A 22,552-nucleotide genomic window follows, 5' to 3' on the forward strand; every position below is an offset into this window, starting at 1 on the left:
GAAGGGCCCCAGAGTATACACACACTGAACACAAATACTGTTTGTAGTTTAAATAAGTTTTTAATCCAGTTAGAGTTTAAGCATTGTCATTCAGTCCATTAAGTCATTCACAGTATTTCCATCCAGTAAGACTCACTAGTATAGTCCAAGTTAAGAGTCCTTGCAATATCTTTATCAGCCAATAAAGATATCTTCTCCTCCTCCGGTTTCACTCTCCAGAGAAACAAACGCTGGATATTCAGCAAACAGTAGCAAACAATAACAGTTCAGTCTCAGGCACTCACAGTCAGTAATCACAGTTAGTCGCAGCAGCACACAGTAACAGTTACAGCCAGTTACAGACAGTGTCACAGTCAGAGACAGTAAGCTTTCCAGCTTCTAATGCTTCCTTATATTGTAACTTCTAACCGCACCCTTAATCGGCTAATTGCCTGCTGCATTGTGCTTAAAGTGATAAGCACTTAAACCATGATATCTAAGTTTTATATATTTATTCACCCAAACCATATTTGGTATCAATGTTATACCTAACAGAAATAAGAGAGGAGAGGAGAGGAGAGGAGAGGAGAGGAGAGGAGAAAATCATGAGTCCTTAATATCCTTTGGAATTTGAAATTGCTTAGGTTGAGGCAAATAGGCCAGGCTTAGAAGCTTTCCTGTACTGTTCTTGGTAAAATGCTATTGGTTCTTTTCATCACCTGATCCATGCGTTGATGACTGCAATATTGTCCTCTCACCAGTTGCGCTGAAATTGCTGCCATATAGCAGACAGCATCACAGATGCCCAAATCCTTCTTCTGGCATACAATGGCTATGATCTGTCTTACAGGAAACAACATAGACAGTTTCTCTAACTGTAGAAAGTCCAGTTTGCTCAAGGAATCCAAAAATCACTGTTGAAATGCGCCAGACTCCTGTGTCCATATTGTATATTTGATTATAAGATACTTGATTCAAAATTAGATACTTGATTCAAAATTAGATACTTGATTCAAAATTCTCTATCAACTGAAATAAAAATTCTAATTCCATATAATTCTAATATATAATTCTAATTTAAGTGAGAGCTCAAACAGAATATTTAATATTGTTGAAAGTTATGGAATTTTTTTGGGTAGTCTATTAGTAAATCAACTGCTTATTTAGGCTTTGCACAGTCTTATGACAAAGCACAACTTTCTGAATAGTTAAAGTGCTGCACTGTTTTTGACAGGTACATGTGGCTATTTTGGAATGATTCATTTTTTTCTTTGCCAACTGAATGCTTAAATGTATATATTTAATCCACATCACTAGCATGCTGCTTCACTGATTTCTACAGAATTCTGGAAGAACAAAATGGAGACAGATAATTGTAAATGACACCTATAGTCAATATGTGCAAGATGTTCACGATGTTCAGTGGAGGCAGCAACTTTGTGCATGCTCTTGATTACTATGCAATCAGGTTTTAGTTGCCATTGAGGCTGACCCATACTATAACCTTGGCTTGGCATGGCAAGGATTTAGGGGAAGTGAAGCATCTGCTCCCAAATTGTTCTGATGTGACTAGTCCCAAAAGTGCACAAATTTGAAGGGCAAGGTTAAGATTTTCTCTTGGCCTTTGGACAGTCTGTTGCACACCCAATAAAGAAGTAGGGTTAGGAAAAAAAACTACCTGGTTGAATTAAGTTGAATTAAAATTAAAATGACATTAAATTAAATACAGTCAATATGATAATATGATACCTATCTTCTGACACATCAATAATTGTAAATGACTGGCAAATTTTAGGGACTCCGATCCAAGGCTTTAGGGACCTGCAAGAAGCCTTTCACCTTTTTGAACTACCCAGAACCCGGAGATTTCTTAATTGCTTTTTCTGAGCCAGATGTTCATCTATTAAGATAAGCTCTTATTTTGCAAAACATATTGTCTCAAAAACCTATGCATAAGATACTGAATGCATGAGATCATATATTCCTAGTGGCTTCTGCCAAGTAGTTAGATAATATCAACGAAGGCAGGGGTAGTCAACCTTTTTATACCTACCGCCCACTTTTGCATCTCTGTTAGTGGTAAAATTTTCCCTAACCGCCCACCGGTTCTACAGTAATGGTGATTTATAAAGTATGGGACAAAACCCCTACCACCCACCATGAAAACTGGAACGCCCACTAGTGGGTGGTTGGGACCAGGTTGACTACCACTGAGCTAAGGTATTCTAGGTTTAAGACAGGTTAAATCCAGGATAATACCACCCTATGTTGCCCTTGTTATTTCTTTTATTTTTCACCAAACATAAAGATGGAAAGTGGCTCTCTTGAAATATTTTTGCATGTGGTGGCAAAGCCCAAAAACTGGTAGCTACTACAGATGAAGCAAACCCTTGTTTCCTTTTATTTAGTTTTATTTATTTATTTGATTTGTCAATCTCTTACAAGATAATAGGTATAAGTATAAACATAGTTATGAATACATGAAATGGATATATATGGACTTAGGTACAGCAATTTTCTTAAAGGAAAGAACTATTCATTATGTAAACTGAATCAATATGTACCTGTCACTGCTTTATTGCTCTAGATTAGAATCTGGATGGCATGGCTTCTTATGATAGGATAAAAGTAAGTTGAATTTAATAATCATTTTATTAGACAAACCATACTAAGAGTTTGGAATAAATATAAAACAAGGCTCTCTACCAAATTGCTTCTTTGGGTGTCACCCCAGGAAGCTTTCTTTAGAAAAGAAATGTGGCAGAGCCAAACTGGTTGACGTATGGTAAAATTTTATCTTTCAACTCTGGTGACCCAATATTAAAGCCAAGGGAAGAACTTGAATCAGAAGGTTATGCTTGCCATTGGTTTACTTATCAAGAAGTGAAAGAAAGATTTAAACTGGATAAAAAGTGCTATGGATTTAAACTGGATAAAAAGTGCTATGGATTTAAACTGGATAAAAAGTGCTTTGTTAAAAAAAGAATTAGACATTTTATTATGTGAAAACAAACACATTATTGCTAAGATCTATAAAATGTTATTGAAATTGAATTTGGAAAATGAACATGTAAAACATTGTATGATTCAGTGGGCAAGGAATTTTGGATATAATGTGATGCTTGAACAATGAGAAAATATGTGGACAAAAGGTTTTAAATTTACATTAAATTATAATCTAAAAGAAAATTATAAGATGATGTATCATTGGTATTTAACATCAGAATTGGTAGTTAGCTAAGATGTATAAAGGTACATCAAATGAATGTTGGAAGTGTAAAAGTAAAGAAGGAACTTTTTATCATCTATGGTGGACATGTGATAAAACAAAAAAGGGGGTATGATTCATATTTTAATACAGAAAATTTTGAAAATGGAGATAAAGATGAAATCAGAACTTTTCCTTTTGGGCCTAATGGAAAAAGACCTGGAGAAAAAAATTGGAACTTTGTTACTATATATGTTGACAGCAGCAAGACTATTGCATGCACAAAAATGGAAGGACACTTCAATTTCTACCATGGATGAATGGTTGCAGAAGTTGATGGAGTTTGTGAAATGGCAAAACTGACTATTTTGATTAAAGAAAACAATATAAGTACTTTTGTTTCCACACGGAGACCGCTTCTGAACTTTGTGCTTGAAGTGGAAAAGAATAACACTTTGATTTCGGGTTTTACCAATTAGATTGATAGATCTTTATAGAAATGGCTTGCTCATATTATTATGAAAAAACAAAAAGTTGTGATTTGATGTTAATGCCTTACTTTACTGCAACAGAGTTGGAAGTCAATGTTTCTTTTTCTTTCTTTTATCTTCTTCACTTCTCTTCCTCCTCTTCCTCCCCACCATTTTCCTATTTACTTTTGTATTTTGTATCTTATTTTATTTTATAACTCAATAAAAACATTAAATAGAATCTCAGTGTTATAATCTGACAAACAATGATATTTACTTCAGGTTAATATATCTCAAGCATACTATGGAACAGCACTGTTTGAAATTCCAAGAAAACATTTTTGCCATCTTGTGATAGTGCCTCTGTCACCTTCGGATAGACTGTATAACAATACAAGGGCATTAGGTATGCCTCTGATTTGAAAAACTCCTCTGGGATGTATACTTAGTATTTAAAAAGATCAGCGGCTTAGTATTATATACCCTATCAACTATCATTAATCTGAGAAAATTACACATAGCAATGGGAAAGTTGCTTCCTAAAGTTTCATCCACACCATTAGCATCATCATCTTAACAGAATAACAGAGTTGGAAGGGACCTTGGAGATCTTCTAGTCCAATCCCCTGCTCAGACAGGAAAATCTGTGCCATTTCAGACAAATAGTTGTCTAATCTCTTCTTGAAAACTTCCAATGTTGGAGCATCCACAACTTTTATTTTATTTATTTATTTTTTAATTTGTCAATTGCTTACAAGATAATAGGTATAAGTAAAAACATAGTTATGAATACATGGATACATATAAGAAAAATAAAAATATATATAAAAGAAACAAGAGGACAGGGACGGTAGGCATGTTGGCATACTTATGCACAGACCTCTTAGAAAAGGGGTGAGGTCAATAGTAGACAGTCTAAGGTTAAAGTTTTTGGGGCTTCGGGAAGAAACCACAGAGTCAGGTAGAGTATTCCAGACATTGACCACTCTGTTGCTGAAGTCGTATTTCCTGCAATCAAGTTTGGTGCGATTAACCTTGAGTTTGTATCTATTGTTTGCTCTAGTGTTGTTATGGTTGAAGCTGAAGTATTCATTGACAGGTAGGACATTGCAATGTATGATTTTATAAACTATGCTTAGATCGGACCAAAGGCGGCGTAGTTCTAGCTTTTCTAGGTCTAGAATTTCAAGTCTGGTGGCATAAGGTGTTCTGCAACGAGTAGAGGAGTGGAGAACTCTTCTTGTGAAATATTTCTGGACTTTCTCAACTTTGTTAATATCAGACACATAATGTGGGTTCCAGACTGATGAGCTGTATTCGAGTATTGGTCTAGCAAATGTTTTGTATGCGCTAGTTATTAGTGTAATATTACCAGAGAAAAAGCTACATAAGATTAGGTTAACAACTCTTAACGCCTTTTTGGCGATGTAGTTACAGTGGGCTCTAGCACTTAGGTCATTTGAGATGAGTACTCCAAGATCCTTGTCAGCGTTTGGATCATCAACTTCTGGAGGCAAGTTGTTCCACTGATTAATTGTTCTGTCAGGAAATTCCTCCTTAGTTCTAGGTTGCTTCTCTCCTTGATTAGTTTCCATCCATTGCTTCTTGTCCTGCCTTCAGGTGCTTTGGAGAACAGCTTCACTCCATCTTCTTTGTGGCAACCCCTTAGATATTGGAACATTACTATTTCACCTACACCATTTTTCATTAAACTAGACATATCCAATTCCAGCAACTGTTCTTCATATGTTTTAGTCTCCAGTCCACTAATCATCTTTGTTGCTCTTCTCTGTACTCTTTCTAGAATCTCAACATCTTTTTTACATTGTGGCGACCAAAACTGGATGCAGTATTCCAAGCGTGATCTCAATAAGGCATTACAGAGTGGTATGTCAATACTGATTAGCAAGAATCCTGATTAACTACATTGTATGGAAATACTTTATGTTTGTGTACCTTAAGAAGCTCAAATGCTTCACACTCAGAAGGCCTCATAAAGGAGAGACCAGAATCTTACATGTACATGTATGTAACAGAACTATAGCAGCTTATATGAAAAAAAAAACCTAACTCTGAAAGAGAAAGACTGAATGAAGAGATACTGGGTAGAGACGTGGGTTATGCAACTCCTCCTCCTTGTTTCTTTAATCCAAAACTCCATCTAGTGCCTGTTTCTCCTTAGTGATATGGAAGGCTGCCCCACTTCTATAACACACTCATGTAATATGGATCTCAGCTTTGTAAACAAGCTGCCACAGCATTGCTACCAAAAGTAGAACTCATCTCCATTCCCCCTTCTATGTGAAGTGGTTCAGCAGTTCCCATGTACTCATGTCCAAAGGTCAGCCAGTGACAACAGCGGGCTCCAACTTCACAGCACAGCAAGAGACATCTACAAGGACTGTGATCATCTTGAATGGAAAATTTCAAAGAGTCCTCCCGGGTCACAAACTTTGGCCTGCCTCTAAGCAGTGGATTATTTTTATGATTTATTTGAACACAGTGTTCTGAGTAACTTAAAATTCATTAAATTTCCATAAAGGCAGATTTCTCTTAATGACCATTCTGCTGGGATAAAAAGTTAGCCTAAAAGAAATGGCTGGAATGTGCAAGGGCAGAAACCATGCATGATTTACTACAGAATATTAATAGCATATAATGGGCCTGCTCAAGAGGTCTGCAGCCGAGATCTCACTGATTTCCTATTCACAAATTATAGAATGGTGTTAAGGCTTCAATATCACTATACTTCCATGCTGGATCTGCTGTATTTTTAAACTGTTATTGGTTAGAGTTTCTTTTGGAAAAATAATATAATTCCAAACAATGAATTGAAACTTCACTGCGTTTTTCTACCCCAGAGCTTTTATGGCCTTTGTTGTTTATGTTTATTTTTTAAAGTCATTGTTTCATTGTTTCAGTATGGATCTATAAGTTAGAATGCAAAAGTACACTTATCCAAGGTTTATGGAATAAACAATTCAGTAGGTTTCAAGGCAGAATAATTTACCAAGGGACCTGTAAGATGGAAGCAAGGAAAGATAGGAAAATATACCCTTCAAAATTCATTCATTCATTTTAAGGTTGTTTTCAATTAAATAATAATAAAGTGCCATTCAATAAAAACAAAAATATATAGTTTACAGTGATGCAGTTTACAGGAAACTGTGCACAAAAGTATACGTTGATGGAAAAAAAAGCATATAAAATGTGTGATGATATACAAAACGCATACGTTAAGAGCAGTGTAAGAAATACAATTTTAATGCAAAGTTTAAAAATATTCAGACAGATGCAAACTGAGCCTAACTTCTAAATGCTGGTCATTTAAATATTTAAAAATAATTTTTCATGTTATTTTGCTCATGCAATTCTTTGCTTGGAACTGAGAAACCTAAAACTGAAAAGTGAATTTACATTCTTAAACAAGCAGCAGGCATATAAGGACAGCCAATAACAAAATATTGCATTATAGAGCATTCATAGGAAGTCTGGATCCATATATCATTTTCCAGAACATTGCATTTGGTGCCATCTTTCATTGTTCCATCTGTTTAACCCTCTTGTCTAGATCCTGAGCTGTCTATAACCAATTAAATTTGTTCAATATACTAAGTGACTTTTGCAGGAAAAGATGATTCCAAAAGAGCATAGTTGTATTTCTGAAGCCTGTTGAGGTTTCCGTCCTCTCTTGTGTGTGGATGGTGTGTTTCTGACTCCATAAAGGCTACCACTTGGAAAACTGCACTGCAATTCCTACATCTAATGAGAGACTACTTGCCAATTTTTGATTAAGAGACAAAATTAGATTCATGGGGAAACTAACATTCTATCTTTCCCTACCCCCAACAACTTTGTGTGTGTGTGTGTGTGTGTGTGTGTTTAAACTTGGCTTTAATATAATCTTCTGGACACAGAAGAAGCTAATTGCTTTTATTCCATAAAATTTATAAGTGCTGATTAGGATCAAATAATATAAAAACCATTATGTTTCAGTTCCCTAAATAACTGAACTAAGAGGGCACTTTAAGATGGACTTAATAAAGCAAGATTTACAATCTAAATAACTTCATAATACTCAGACTCATTCTCCAAACCGGAAGTCTACTTCAAGCTCAATATAGTTCATATTCTATGTCATGGAAGTTATTTTTTTTCTTCTCTTCATCGTCTAGAGTAGATAGGAAAAAAATAAACTTGAAATCAATTCACACAACCTCAAATGCCTCTTAGACAACCAGTTCCGCTCTCTCATCAGGTAGGCTTTTAAAAAGTCTAGCCAAAGAAAACATGTCCCTATGTCTATGCTGAGCGAGAATAAAACAATAAAAAATTATTTCAGCTGTTGTAGCTCAGGAAGGAAAACAAAAACATTACACAGGAGCAAAAAGAAAAAACATATTCCTGGCTTTCAGACTCCTTGTTTTCTTTTGTAAATGATTGTCCAGCTCTTAATATAGGAACCAGGCCAAAGTTAAAAGTATGCCTTTAGAAAGAACAAAACAAATAAAACCAACAAAATAAACAAAACAGACCAAGTTTGGTTTTGAATTTAAATCCAGTCTGCAATGCTCTGGATCTTTAGATCAGATAAATATGTTACATGGAGCATGCATTAACTGGCATCTTTACCTTCAATTCCAACTATACATAATTTTTTAAAAAAGAATTATACCTAAACTGTCGGCTTTTGTATTTGCAAGAACATATGTGCATCTGTCTTCAGCTATAAATTGTTTTCCCAAGAAATGTTGAAGCTCAAGATTACTCAAACATAGATGGGCTTGGCTTATTTTCAAACAGAAAACGTGCTTCTTCCAAATAGTTCATCCACACAGAATAAATATAGGATGATTCTAAGGAATAATTTTATCCCCAACAAAAAAGCAATTAAAAGGCATCTTTTTATTAAAACTCCAAAGTCTACCACTCAACTGCAATGATTGCATATACTGACGTGAAAATCAACCAAAAGGACTTGCAAGCCAATCTCTCTGCAAAAGACTCAAGGACCAGAGTCTGAATGGGAAAAGATCATTACCATTATAGACTGAGGTTGCACTTCACACTGTTGAAGCAATTCTGTATGCAATTTGCATGTTTCCAGCAGTACCAAATTAACCATTGTGGGAAACAGATTTTTAGGGTAATCAGAGTCACTCTTAGGATTCTTCCTAGATCAGCTGACTCTGTGGATTTATTCAGAAAAGAAGTGCAATTCCTGCTCTCTTTTCTTTCAAATTAATGGATAACAATAAAACATTTAGAAAATTAGGTCACATGAATTTGGGAAGACGTATGAGATAAAACATTAGAGGTGTTACAAAAATGATGAATCATAATGCCTGGAATTTTGGGAGGTGGGAGGAGAAGATGAAGAAGATGTAGCACTTCAATGTTAAAGAAAAAAAAGAATCAAAGCTAATATGCAGGCACAATCTTCATTTTCAAGTTTAAAGGCCTTGCTGTAAATATCTAGGGAAACATTACAAAGGCGGCGCCAGTGTAGGAAAGCACGGTTAACCTTGACCAGAAGGAAAGGGCGAATTTCAACAATAAGCATTTTCCTTTTTCTAAACAGCTGGTTTCTTGAACTTCACTTAAGCAGAGGAAATACTGTAAGGTTGTAACATGCTGTTACAAAGACTTTTGTTAACTCCCCCTCCCCACTTTTAAAAATGTGGCTATAACAGAGGATGATGTTAAGAAGATGTATATATTCTCACAAAACATCCTTTGTAAACATGAATGCTTTATGCATTTTTAAAGGCTGGTAAGGCAGTCTTCTTTAAAATCTGTACTGCAATGATCAGCAAGAAATTTTACCAATCTCCAAAACAAATATTTCAAAATACGCCATCCTCAGACTTTTCAGACAGAGTTAGAAGTCACATTAACAAACATATGGTCCAAACTAAAAAAACATGTATGTGCATGTCCATGTATGTCTGTACTATTCATCATTTTGTTTCATCAGTATGTTTCCTCACACAATAATATCTTTCATCTTTCTCAGTAAATTCCTACTCAATATTGAGTAGGAATTGAAGACTCTTAAAAACCAAACAGAGATTTGATCCCACCGTCATGACTACCATCTTAATTTTTTTTTAACTGCCATGCTTAACCTAAATTAGAATCTAATGCATTTGGATGATTGGAAATTAGCAACCACCATTGACGTTCATATAAAGAAATAAGTGAGCTTTCTTGGAAAAAGTAGCAGAAAGTGAGAAAGTGCCACTTTTAACAAAAACAACACAGCTATGCATTTCTTGGGAGAAAAGGAGAACTTTGGCTAAATAGTGTGATATTTACTTTGAATGACTGCCCATCTGCCCTTTGCTAAACAAGTGGCAAGGGAAAACAGGGTGTGTTGGATAATTGCATAGCAGCCACTATATGCCTTTTGTTCAAAAGTGCAATCTGATGATAGGCATTAAAAGGAATTTTTTTAAAAGACCACAAGAGTTTTTAAAAGGAAAACTTCCCTTGTTTTTTGATGATGTAGATCCTGTAACTCTGCTGGCAACTAATTAGGATCTTAGTTCCCAGATAAAAGCTTGTTGATGAGGGAAATGTCTAAAGGACATCTAAGTGCAGTTCAAACGTCCATGCATGACTGTGAATTATGTTGACTGATAGTTTCATGAGGCATAAGTGCAAACCTCAGAAAGGCCAGCCTATTTACTGATCTACTGTAGACCTGCAGCAGATTTTCTGTCACAAACACGTGACACAAGCATGACCAATCCTCAGCAGTTGAAAACACACACACACACACAAAAAAAATAGTAGTAGGATAGAAAATGTAGATGAAAGCTCCCATCCTCGGGTGGGGGGGGGGGGGGGGGGGGGGTTGGGGGGGTGGTGGAGGGATTGGGTTGTTGCTCCCCGTGCGTTGGCCGCAGCACACAACTGACCCTGCAAAGCAACAGTGAAAGGACAAAACATCCATAATGGTTCTGCCTATCTCTTATCTCTGAAACTTTTACCAGGGTGGCTTAAGCGCCCGCCACAGGCGGGTTGTCTTAGAGGCTTTAGCATTTAGCGACCCTGGCAGAGGTCAGCGGGGGCTCGGCCGGCCGGCGAGGGCTGGTAGGGGGAAATCTCCCGTTCCTCTGCCGGGGCCTCGCGTTTTCCGTCGGGTATGTGCCATTCTGAGGAGCTGAAGCTAAGAAGTGTCAGAGAAAAAGGAAACTTCTAGTAGCAGTTCCCAGTTTGAACCCCACTACTCTGTCTCTCACTGAAAAAAGTCAGTGACTTTATAGAATAATACCCATCCTGAAGAGTTATTAATTTAAAAATATATTGCCTACTTTAAGGTTAAGGTTAACTAATGCAGTGTTTAACAATAATCTTAAACTATTTAATACAAGAAAAATTCATCCTTTATGTGAAAATATAAATTTTAGATTTAAAAATATGACCCTGGTGAAATAGAATTTCTAAGAATTCTGAACTATAGTTTATAAAAGTATAAATGAAATGTAGATATTGGGAGATATCAGATATATGTATGAAATTACATGCACAAAAGTAAAAAAGAAGCATATATTGTATGCTCAGTTATGTATAGGACCTATTTCAAACAGAAATTCATCTAGTTCATTTATCCTATGAGAATAGCCCTTGTGAGATTGTGAGGTGGGACTAGACAAGATGCCCCAGGACTATGGAACATTTTATTTCCAGATAGTCATTTTTTATTTGGTAGGCAGCTTATCACTGGAGGGCAGCTTACCTCCAGGAATTTACCATATTTTTTGAAAAGCAGTTAAGATGGCTTTTCACTGACAAAAAGCTAGCGAAACTGCTTTCTGTATATTGATTGGGGAGGGGGGGAATTTTGGAATTTTCAAGCACTTTGTTCGGCTTTTTGTAAGCCACTAAGAATTTTTCTGGGGTGGGCAGTATAAAAATACCACAAACAAACAAATCTCCAAACCCTGGAAAGCAATACTTTTAACAACAACATTCAGGGATTTCTGTGCACATTTAAAGAAAGAACCAAGTTAATTTCTACCTGCTGCCAATTTCTATCAAACAATTGCAGACAGGGAAAAATAAACACTGGTTGTGCAAACTTATTCATCATGCTGTCTGATTCCAGGTCAATGGTGGAAATTTCTGTTTATTTTACTGAAGTATATTGATGTTTCTGGAAATGGGATATCTATGACTTCCCTCTGGACACATTATTATGTTACCAATTTGAAGGTCATTGGTTTTCAGCACTTTTTATACACACAAAGAAATCAAATTGGATAAAACATGGCTTCAAATGAACTATTTTGACTATCGTTTAGAAAGGAAGCTTCAAAGAACTGATGTTGAACCTCCTGAAAACTATCATCATCGTCATAATAATAGACAGTTCCTCAGCTGCCAAATGAAAGTAATACGATCTATTTCACATGGATATTGGAATATAAGTATATTTATAATGTATTTTGAATCAGGTATGGTTTTAATTGAAATGATCTTCTCTGTTAAAGAAAAAGGTCATATTGAGATAAATTTAGAGAAGACAGGAATATTAGTGGCTATTACTCTTAACTATACACCACTTGGAAGCAATTATTTGCCCTTATATGCTGTTGGTAAGTTTCCTAACTGTCTCAGTTTGACTATTGTGCAACATGGGGTGCTAGATTAGATGGATATTTGATCTGATCAACAGAGCCATTTCTTACATTCTTTACAAGGCACAAAGAATCCTATGAAAAAAGCTGTTATTTCTTGCAGGGAACTCTCCTATTTACCTCTCTTTAAAATAAAAAGAAGACTGACACTTTTAAATAGTTGCATAACCTTCTTATATTAAATAGTTATACAACTGCAGCTAGCCTTGCCTGATAAATATTAAATGGTTGGAGGAAAAATGTTTCACAGCACTTGGAAGATGACTGACCAGAAAGAAAGCTGAATAATACTACTACTACTAATCATAATAGAACTGGTGGGATCATAAGCCTGAGAAAGTGGTCGAAAATGAGCATGCAAAACTACTGTGGGACTTCCGAATACAGACTGACAAAATTTTGGAAAACAATACTGCGGATATCACGATTGTGGAGAAGAAAAAAGTGTGGATCGTCGACATTGCCATACCTGGTGACAACAGAATCGACAAGAAACAACTTGAAAGAACCACCAGATATCAGGACTTGAAAATTGAACTGCAGAGACTCTGGCATAAACCAGTGCAGGTGGTTCCAGTGGTACTCGGCACACTGGGTGCTGTGCCTAAAGACCTAGGCAAGCACTTAAAAACAATTGGTGCTGACAAAATCACCATTGGTCAGCTGCAGAAGGCCACCTTACTGGGATCTGCTCGCATAATCCATCGATACATCACGCAGTCCTAAATGCTTGGGAAGTGTTCGACTAGTGATTTCTGGTATGAAACCCAGCATAGTTATCTCATTTGCTGTGTACACTGTAGTTTTTTTGTGTATAATAATAATAATAAGTAGATTGACAAGCACTAGGTATCTATTTTTTGCAAGGCCCTAAGAGGGAGTCATGATTATTTTGTCCATAGAAATTAAAGTCCTATTGTTATGTAAGACTTATAAAATTACTGAAATCAGTATATATTCTCTCCATAAGGAAAATACGTACAAAAGCTCATTCTGCTGAGAATGTAGGATTCCTCATTTTCTTAGAGTAGATTTATAGATTTCTGAAGCCTTTTCAGACATAAGCAGCAAATGGAAAATTATTTATTTATTTTTAAAAAATTAAACCTGAATTACTCAACCCAAATTCTCCATTTACCTTGATCAAGGGAAGAAGCAGGAAGCAGGAGTGAGACAGGATATCCTTGCAAATGGCAGAATATGCATGCACAACATGGTGGATGTAGCATTTTTTCACAGAGGAACATTGTGGCTGAGCATTTTACTAGATAAAAATCATGTTTATTATTGTCTCCCTGTTGCTGCCCTGCCTCTTGGATGTAGAACCAGTCATCATGAACAGTAAGACAGGACATTTATGAATATCAGCTGACAAAATCTGTTCTTTATGCTCTACCTTTAAAAAATTGCAATGACTCCAGCTGGCTGCTTTCAATTTGAACCTTTTTTTTTTTGCTATTAGTCTCTTACAGAAGTCCATCAAGTACTCAGCAGAAGATTTAAAACCCTACAACAGAGGACTAATCATATGAAAGGGATTCTGCCCTCAGGGCTTTCCACCAGAATTTGGTTGGACTGTTTGGTTGGACTGTGGGACAAAACAGTAATACAATTTTCTTCATTTTGCAAACCTACTAATTTTCTCCTTCCTAGAGTATGGTCAACTTCTGGAAGGCAAAAATCTTGCATGCTGAGTTTCATGCTACCTCATTACAAAGCATGACTTGCTAGCCAATGAAAGGGACCATATAGGTATTTGGAGTTCCTTGTGACTTTTTAAAATCTACATTGTCATCCTAAATAGGAGTTATGCAAGCAAAGGAAAACAAAGTATAGATATTAGATTACTCACATGGTTGAGTTCACAGTCTTAAGGATATATGGATTTAGATAGATAGATAGATAGATAGATAGATAGATAGATAGATAGATAGATAGAGATAGAGATATTCATATAGATATACATATACATATAGATAGATAGATAGATAGATAGATAGATAGATAGATAGATAGATAGATAGATAGATAGATAGATAGATAGATAGATATACATACACATACACACATATATAAATACTTTTTTCAGTTTTTCTCACAGATTGATCGTTTCAAATATTTATAAAAGTCAGAGGTTTCACCTAATAATTTTTTTCCAAGAATCAGTTCCTCAACAAAAGCTCAAGAGCTATTGTCTAGTTTAGACATGCTAATGTTAGTTGTGTATAATTTGAAAAGTTTAGGAAACTGACTACATATGACTAAAACTAAAAATTAATAGAGTTATTTATATTCCTGTGTGGATTGCAGAATACATCACCTGCTTACAACTACAAAATTAGCATTTACAATTAGGTAACAAGACAGGGCTAATTATTTTTGGAGGAAGACCAATTTCAAGATTTGAAGAATTGTTAAAACAGAGATTGTTTTTGTACTAGACACTCCGTTTAAATCAGAACGAGATATTTACAGAAAACCATCCAGACTGATTTGTTATTAGGATTCATATATTAAAGTGTGACCAATCATTTGAAGGACATATCTCAACCACTGGTTAATAAGAAGAAATTTTATAATTTTTTTAAAATAAAGTTTTATTTGGGTTTTCACACATACAAAATACAAGTAAAACATCTTTTTTGAAAATAGCATTGTCACAGGTTGAACTTCTTTATACAGACACAAAACTCAATTTCATGCTCCTTTTTGTATTCTATTCCATATCTTATACTATTTTACATTTTCTATATAGTTTTTCCCCTCTTTTAATTTTCGCAATTTTATTTTGATTATCTCATCTCAATTCAAATCTTTATACTTTTGTCTGTTCTGTTTCAATTTCATATTATCTTTTCTCATTAAACAAATTTTCTCCTGTAGTTATTAATGACACCTTTATATCTTTTAATTACATCCATTCAACTCTTATTTAAACTTCAATATATACCTTAAGTTTATGACCTTCAATGTAAGACATAATACATAACTTCCAATCAAATTTTGCTTGGTAATTTCTTATAATCCACACTATATTCTTAAAAAGAAAGAAAGATTGTAAATATATGTAATTATAAACCCTCATTCCATTCCAGTTCAGTTCTATCATTAATAATCATTAAAATCTTAACATCTTTAAAACTTTTTTTCAATTAAATATCATACTTCCTTAAAAACACATGTAATCTCCATAATTAATTTTTCCCTTATTTCTCTTCACATATGTTTTATAAATCATTAAATATACCTTTTGTTACATTTATTTATTGTCAAGCATTCCACTGAATTATGACAGCAATTTTATCAGACATTTTAATCATACATTGTTTCATATTTTCTAAAATTATTTCTGCTTCTAATATAACCATACTGTCTTATGTACCTTTGCAGAATCCCTTTTTCCGTTAAGTTTTCACCCATTATCTCTAAATAGGCCCTGTTTCTCTATATTTTGCTTCTGTCCTTTATAACTTCTTTTCCTTTCTTTCTTCCCTCTCATCTTCTCCCTCCCCTTTTTACCCCTTGTCTCTCTAGTTCTAATTCTCTCTTCTGCATTTCCCTCTTCTGTTGCTTTCTGATTTTATACTTATTTTTCACTCTATTTTTTTTTTTTTTTGGAGTTGTTTTTCCCAATCTTAAACTTTCCATTCTCTTTCCCCTTTCCTTCCCCCTTTTTCTTCTTTGTCCAATCCATCTGCAGGCATTTCTGAAAATTTTATTTGGGTTTCATTAAAGATAGGCTTATCACTTCTTTCAACAACCAATCAATTCTCATGTATTTCTTGTTCTGCAGGCATTTCAATTTCACATTATCTTTTCTTATTAAGCAAATCTTTCCCCGTAGTTACCAATTAGAGTATGACACCTTTATATCCTTTAATTTTATCCATTCAAACTCTTATTTAAGCTTCAATGTATACCTTTAAGATTATAGCATTCAATATAATACATAACTTCAAATCGAGTTCTGCTTGGTACATTCTTAAAATACACACTATATTCTTAAAAAGAAAAAAATTATATATATATATATATATATATATATATATGTAAATAAAACACACATTCCATTCCAATTCAATTCTATCATTAATATGCATTAAAATCTTAACATCTTTAACATTTCTTTTCAATTAAATATCATACTTCCTTGGGAACACTTATAAACTTTCCATGGTTAATTCTTTTTTTCATATTTCTCACTTATATTTTTGTAAATCATTACTAATAATTAAAAATGTTCCCATTTAATTCTCTCAATCATTTTAATTCATTTATTTATTAACAAACATCAACTACATTACAGTAAATATTTTATCCATCATCAATATATTTTCTAAAATTATTTCTGTTTATAATATAACAATGCTATCTTATGTACCTTTGCAGAATCCCTTTTGCAATTAAATTTTCACCCATTATCTCTAAACAAGCTTATGGTTACAATCCTTATATTTTTTCTCTGTTTCTCCATTTCTTGTTTCTGTTTTTACAACTTCTTTTCCTTGCCTTCTTCCCCCTCTTCTTCTCCCTCCCCTTTTTACCCCCTCGTCTCTCTACTTCTAACTCTCTCATCTGTAATCCCCTCTTCTGTTGCTTTCTAATATTATACTTATCTTTCAAATTGTTCTTCTTTTGGGTTGTTTTTTCTAGTCTTAAACCTTTCACTCTCTTTCCCCCTTTTTTCCCCCCCACTTAAAATTATTTGATCATTAGAGATGGCTTCTTCTTTGTCCCAATCTTCTTGTTCTGCAAGCGTTTCTTGTTGCTTCTCATAGTTCCAGATCTCCATTTCTAAGAATTGAAACACGAAGCCAAAAGAACTTCTCCCTTCTTGTGCATCTTCTTTCCATTTTTAAAGTTCCATTTTTAGTTCTTCTAAGAGTGATACCATTTTAAAAACTTTTAAACAACCACCCAGTTAATTTTAGTCATCTAGATGCAAAAACCAAAAATCACCAAATAATCCAAGGCTGTTTCTATTTGCTTCTTTTTTCCACTTTCTCTTCCTGGGGTTCTATTATTTTGTTACCAAGTTTCTATTAAAATGTATCTTTGATGAATCTTGGTAAAATTTTACTGTAAGTTCCTTTTAATTACAGTTCCATTCCTTAATTCCAGGCAGTCTCCTCCATTTTTCCAGATCCTGCCCTTTTATTCTTTTTTTCTCCTTTCCTGCTTTTAAAAACTTTTAAATGTCCAGAAATCTTTATTATCCCTTTGACTTTTATTTTCAGCTTAGATGCCCATTAATGTCAAAGTGGATTTTTTTTTCAATTTCTTGCTTAAGTCTCTTTGCTGTCAGTATAAGGAAGGGAAGAAAAAAAAACTAATCCTTTCCCTTCTCTCTCTCCTTCGCAGCTTCAAAATCTTCTTTGGGAACAATGTTGTTAAGTTTAAATTCCAGGGTACCTTATTTGTTGCTTTTGCTGTTTGACCTGGTCAACCAAAATTTTCTCTTCTTATCTTCCTCCTGAACATTCTTTTCCGGTCGAGTTCTTCTTTGTGGTGGCCATTTCTGACCACCGCTACAACCACCTTCAGGAAAGGGAGTAATGGCCAGCTGGGGAGGAGACATGCGGCTCTCCTCAACCCTGCTGCCTCCTTCTTCACCACCTCTACAGGGTGGCTTAGCCCCAAAACCAGCCAGCTTGGGGCGCTCCAGCGGCGAGCACAGATCGAAGCCTGGCAGAGACGAGGTTTCGGTCTGTCGCTGAAGAAGCTCAAACCGGAAGTCCAAGAAATTTTATAATTTTTGATTAGTTGACAAAGACTCAGGATTTTGCCATGCTAAATCTCAGGACCTTCGTACAAGCTGCATTACAGTGTTATTCTTACAAATTCATTTTTAATGTTTTCAACACCTAGACATGTGTTTCATCTGAGTTTAAAATTAAGTGATAGATCTAATTTATCTAATGGTTTGTACCAAATACATCTGACAACTGGAATTCATGTAATTATTTTGCCTCTTTGAGACTGGTTTTAATCATATACTAGGTCAGGGGTATCCAACCTTGGCACCTTTAAGACTTGTGGACTTCAACTCTCAGAATTCCATAGCCAGGTATGCTAACTGGAGAATTCTGAAAGTTGAAGTCCACAAGTCTTAAATTTGCCAATGTGGCATACCCTTGTGCTAGGTAATCATATTGCTTTGTTTGTTAAGAGAGAGAGTTGAAATTCGGGAAACATATTTCGGTTTCTTAAATAATGCTACATATTGTTATCTATGAATAATCATGTGAATCATACCAACAATTGCCTCAGAAAGGCACAAAAGCTTTGCAACCTGTCCCACCAGTAGCATGGATGCCAGTACTGTTACTTATACTACCCATATTTGAGTCATCTTTGGATGGATTCCACCTTACAAGAAAGAACAGAAGCTGTATTTCTATATAAACATTACAGAAACTCTGGTGGCAGTAGTATTTTATTATGAACACAATCAAAAGTTTTCCAGTCTTCATTGTCATGTATCAGCCATTATTTAGTTACACCTTAAAATTATTTCCCTAAAACTTTTTAGGGATTTTCTTAAAAAAACAAAACAAAAAGGGGTATTTGTGAGCTAAAATAGAAATATCTTGAAGAAATTCATTATACTACAGCGATACTTGGCAATCCTAAATGATCCTCACTGTGGTGCAGAACATGAAATAGAGCCTTGACAAGGGTCTTACATGACGCATGGCAGGACTATCAGACAATGTAAATGCACTTTAAGTGGATTACATCTATATAACAAAATCTTCACAACAGGTTTAGCTGCCTAGCAACTTACACAATAGATGGTTGGATAAAACGGATTACAAGCCATTGATTAGCCCCAGACAAATATACGGCCAACCAGCCAGTCAAGTTAATTTTCACTCTAAATCACAAATGACACATCTTGGCCCTCTGGCCAATAATTACAAGAGAAACTTAGACTGCTGTCTGTACAGATTGGTGACTGGAAAGTTGTTATAGCGTAGTTTGTCAATGGGATCTGAATATAACTTCAACTCCAGAGACAATTTTCCTAGGAGACAATAATCCATTTGTCATAATGAGATGAACACACTCATTTGAGGTTAATGTAATCTGTAGTGCTATGAGGTGTCTACATAGTATCCATTTTACCCTATATTTATTAACATTGCCACTTTTGGGAAACTGTTTGGTCTCTACCATCATGCCACTATCCATCTGTTTCTCTTCATGGAAAAGAATCAACACCTATATTTTGTGAGAATTTTTTATATATACAGATTTTGTATACAACTTCTTGTGTTTTTGTAAATTGCCCAGGAAACTATATACTAAATTTATTTAAATATTTGTAAATTGCCCAAGAATCTATATATCAAATATATATATATATATATTTCTGCTTAGGTAAATTGGAAAAAGTTGTTTAGAAAATGGAATTGGTGTGTATGGTACTCCCCCATGTAAGTTATTTTAATGTAAATTTGCAAGGTGTAAGTTGCTCTTTAAAAAAATCAAGTACAACTTTCAGAAATATTCTGTCTCTCATAAACAAATGGATATACTTTTCCTATTTAAGAAATATAGGATTCTGTAGAGTCCTTGATGCTCTCTCAGAGCTTTTCAAAATACTCAAGCTCTGGAAAATACATTGCCCTGACATGGAGAATTTTGACCTGACAAATTGGCTTATTGGATTGAGAACAAGAGCTGTGCTCATTAAGAAATTATTTGTAAAACAAGCAAATGTTAACATTCCTGTTGAAAGATACAATAAATATTAGGGGTGGGGCAGTAATGGAGCTTGTCACTCTTCCAGAATGAATGGTGTAACTGAAGTGCTGATGGTCACACAGCCTTTGGGGAAGGAGAGAGAAATGCTAATGTAAATATAATATCCCTACTAGGGGTTCAAATGTGCTTATGAGTAGTTCCCTTGGCACTCACTAAACACCCAGACTATTTCATTTTTTCTTAGATTACTTTGACTTGAACCAAGTGTCATATGCTAGAACAATCTTTATCTTCAGGAATGTCCTCTCAGTTTAACATAGACCTCATAGGAAGGTTTAGGATGGGTGGGGGAGTATGGCCCCTTTATGACTTGCAGACTTCAACTCCCAGAATTCCTGAGCCAGCATGGCTGACTCAGGAATTCTGGGAGTTGAAGTCTGCAAGTCATAAAGGGGCAATTGTTCCCCACCCCTGGTTTTTCAAATAATGAAAATGCTCCTGTAGTTTGTTCAGAAATGTGCCCTCGAGGTGATGTATAATTGGATTATAATCTCCTTGTGCTTAAAAAAAAAACCCAGGTAGAACAAAAAAAATTGGTTTATCTCTGGGTGTTTTTTTTTTTTTTTTTACTGCTAACTGCTGAATGGTTAAGCACCGCAGGCTAGCCATTTTCTTGGAGAGCCCAACAACATGCTCTCAAAAAGTCAAATATGCCCCTCAGGCTCCAAATGGATACTGATGTGGAAAAACATTTATCTTCATAGTTTATAGTTGCCATCTTTCTTTCCTTCTAAAATTCCAGAAGTTGAGTCAGCTTGGACACTGAGATTAATGTGCATTCAATTCCACTCTTGTTATTTCACCCACAATACAATAAAAGGACTAAGTGCCCTATGGATACATAAAAATGATAGCTGGAAGAAGACAACTGAAAATGTTTTGACAAACCATTATTTTTGTTTGTTTGTTTTAAAGGAGAGGGGTCTTGATGCTCTCCGAGATTGGTTGTTTTCTTGTAGACTTTTTATTAACCAAACCAAGAAACATCATCAGTTTGTTTTAATAAAAGAGTGTTTAAAGCAAGCATCAACACTGATCCTTTAAATTTTGGTCTATGGCTTTGGCCTAGAATGTCAGACACCAATGTTGGTATAGACCCTTATTTTTATTTTTTTATGAATAATTTTATTAAAAATTACAATTGCACCAATAAAAAACTAACACAAACTTTAAAAAAGAATAAACATAGAAGGTGCAGAAAAGAAAAAGAAAAGAAAAGGGAGAAAAATAAAAAATATAGTAAAGGAAAAGAAAATATGAAAAGAAATGACTTTCCCCTTCATCCCAACTTATAAACTATTTTAGTAACGTCTCCTAAAATACAGCAAATGGTCTCTTCTTCCCATATCCCATCTCTTAATCTTAAATCCTTAGAGGCAGCCATGGCCCCTTAATGCTAAGTCTAGTGTACCCCTAATTTTAATCATGTACAATAATAGTTAGGACTGTGATTTGGAACACTTCCAATTCAAATAGGACACCAACCATTCTTTCACTAGACAGCCAAACCATAGATATTGCAGAATATTGTAATCTGCCTTACAAGACTGTAGTTCATATATGTGAAGCATCAGAAAGACTCATGCAGCTATATAAACTATTAAGTATTATGCCTCTCTGAGGAATATTATTGCATCTGCTGCAAATGAGATATGTAGATTTCAAAACCTGAAAGGCAGATTTCAAACATTCTGATAAAGGATTATTTTTTTCCACAATAAGCTTAGTAATAGAAATTTCACTATGCTTGGCACAGCACTCAATTCCATACATGTCCTTGTGACATTCTTTTTCCTGCAGTTCAAAAAAAGCATTTCACACCAAAAATTTAGAAGGGAACCTAAAATGAAAGACATAACAGAAATCCAGAAAATGTAGCTATTATCATTTTTCCAGGTTTTGAGACTTGAGAATCAGAAAAAAAATCTATTTAACTGTTCATATTACTAACATTATTTTAATCTGGAAACTTTTAAAACTTATTCTAATGGATTTTTCAAAATAAAATGTGTAAATTCACATTTGTATTTTCACATCCTCATCAAAACTCCTAATACTCTTTCCCCAGATTTGCCCAGTCCTAAAATGATAGTAGGCAATTCAAGTTCCCCCTCTAATCTGCCCAGGCACATCCAGAATATAACATTTATTGTTACAGCAACAAGTTTGATTTTTTAAAAGCCATTTTCATCAAAAGTCATATCCAGTCATAAAAACCTGAAACACATTATAAGAATGGGGGGGAGAGAACTGAATAATTTCAATCCCACCCACTTGGGGGACACCATGGTTGCTCTCTGTGTCAAAATACTTTTTTTAAAAAGGCATGGCCTCAGCCAGGTTTAAAAGTATCACATTTTTTTTCAAATACAAGAGTTTTCAGATCTTTAATATTAGACTATATCTATTTTTTCTTGAGCCCATGTCACCTGAAATTTCCTAGAAGCAGAACACTCAAATTACACCCAAGATAAACCAGG

General features: G+C 34.8%; 1 protein-coding gene across 1 annotated transcript in view; it reads right to left on the reverse strand.

Moving 5' to 3' along the window:
- The window catches only part of PRKCE (protein kinase C epsilon), a 321,247-nt gene that overhangs the window by 58,598 nt on the left and 240,097 nt on the right, over positions 1-22,552 (reverse strand). The gene's annotated exons all lie outside the window — the stretch shown is intronic.

Source organism: Notechis scutatus, chromosome 1 (genome assembly GCF_049901735.1).
Source record: "Notechis scutatus isolate UNSWTSFEM ecotype Mainland chromosome 1, rNotScu1.2, whole genome shotgun sequence".
Classification (NCBI taxonomy): domain Eukaryota; kingdom Metazoa; phylum Chordata; class Lepidosauria; order Squamata; family Elapidae; genus Notechis; species Notechis scutatus.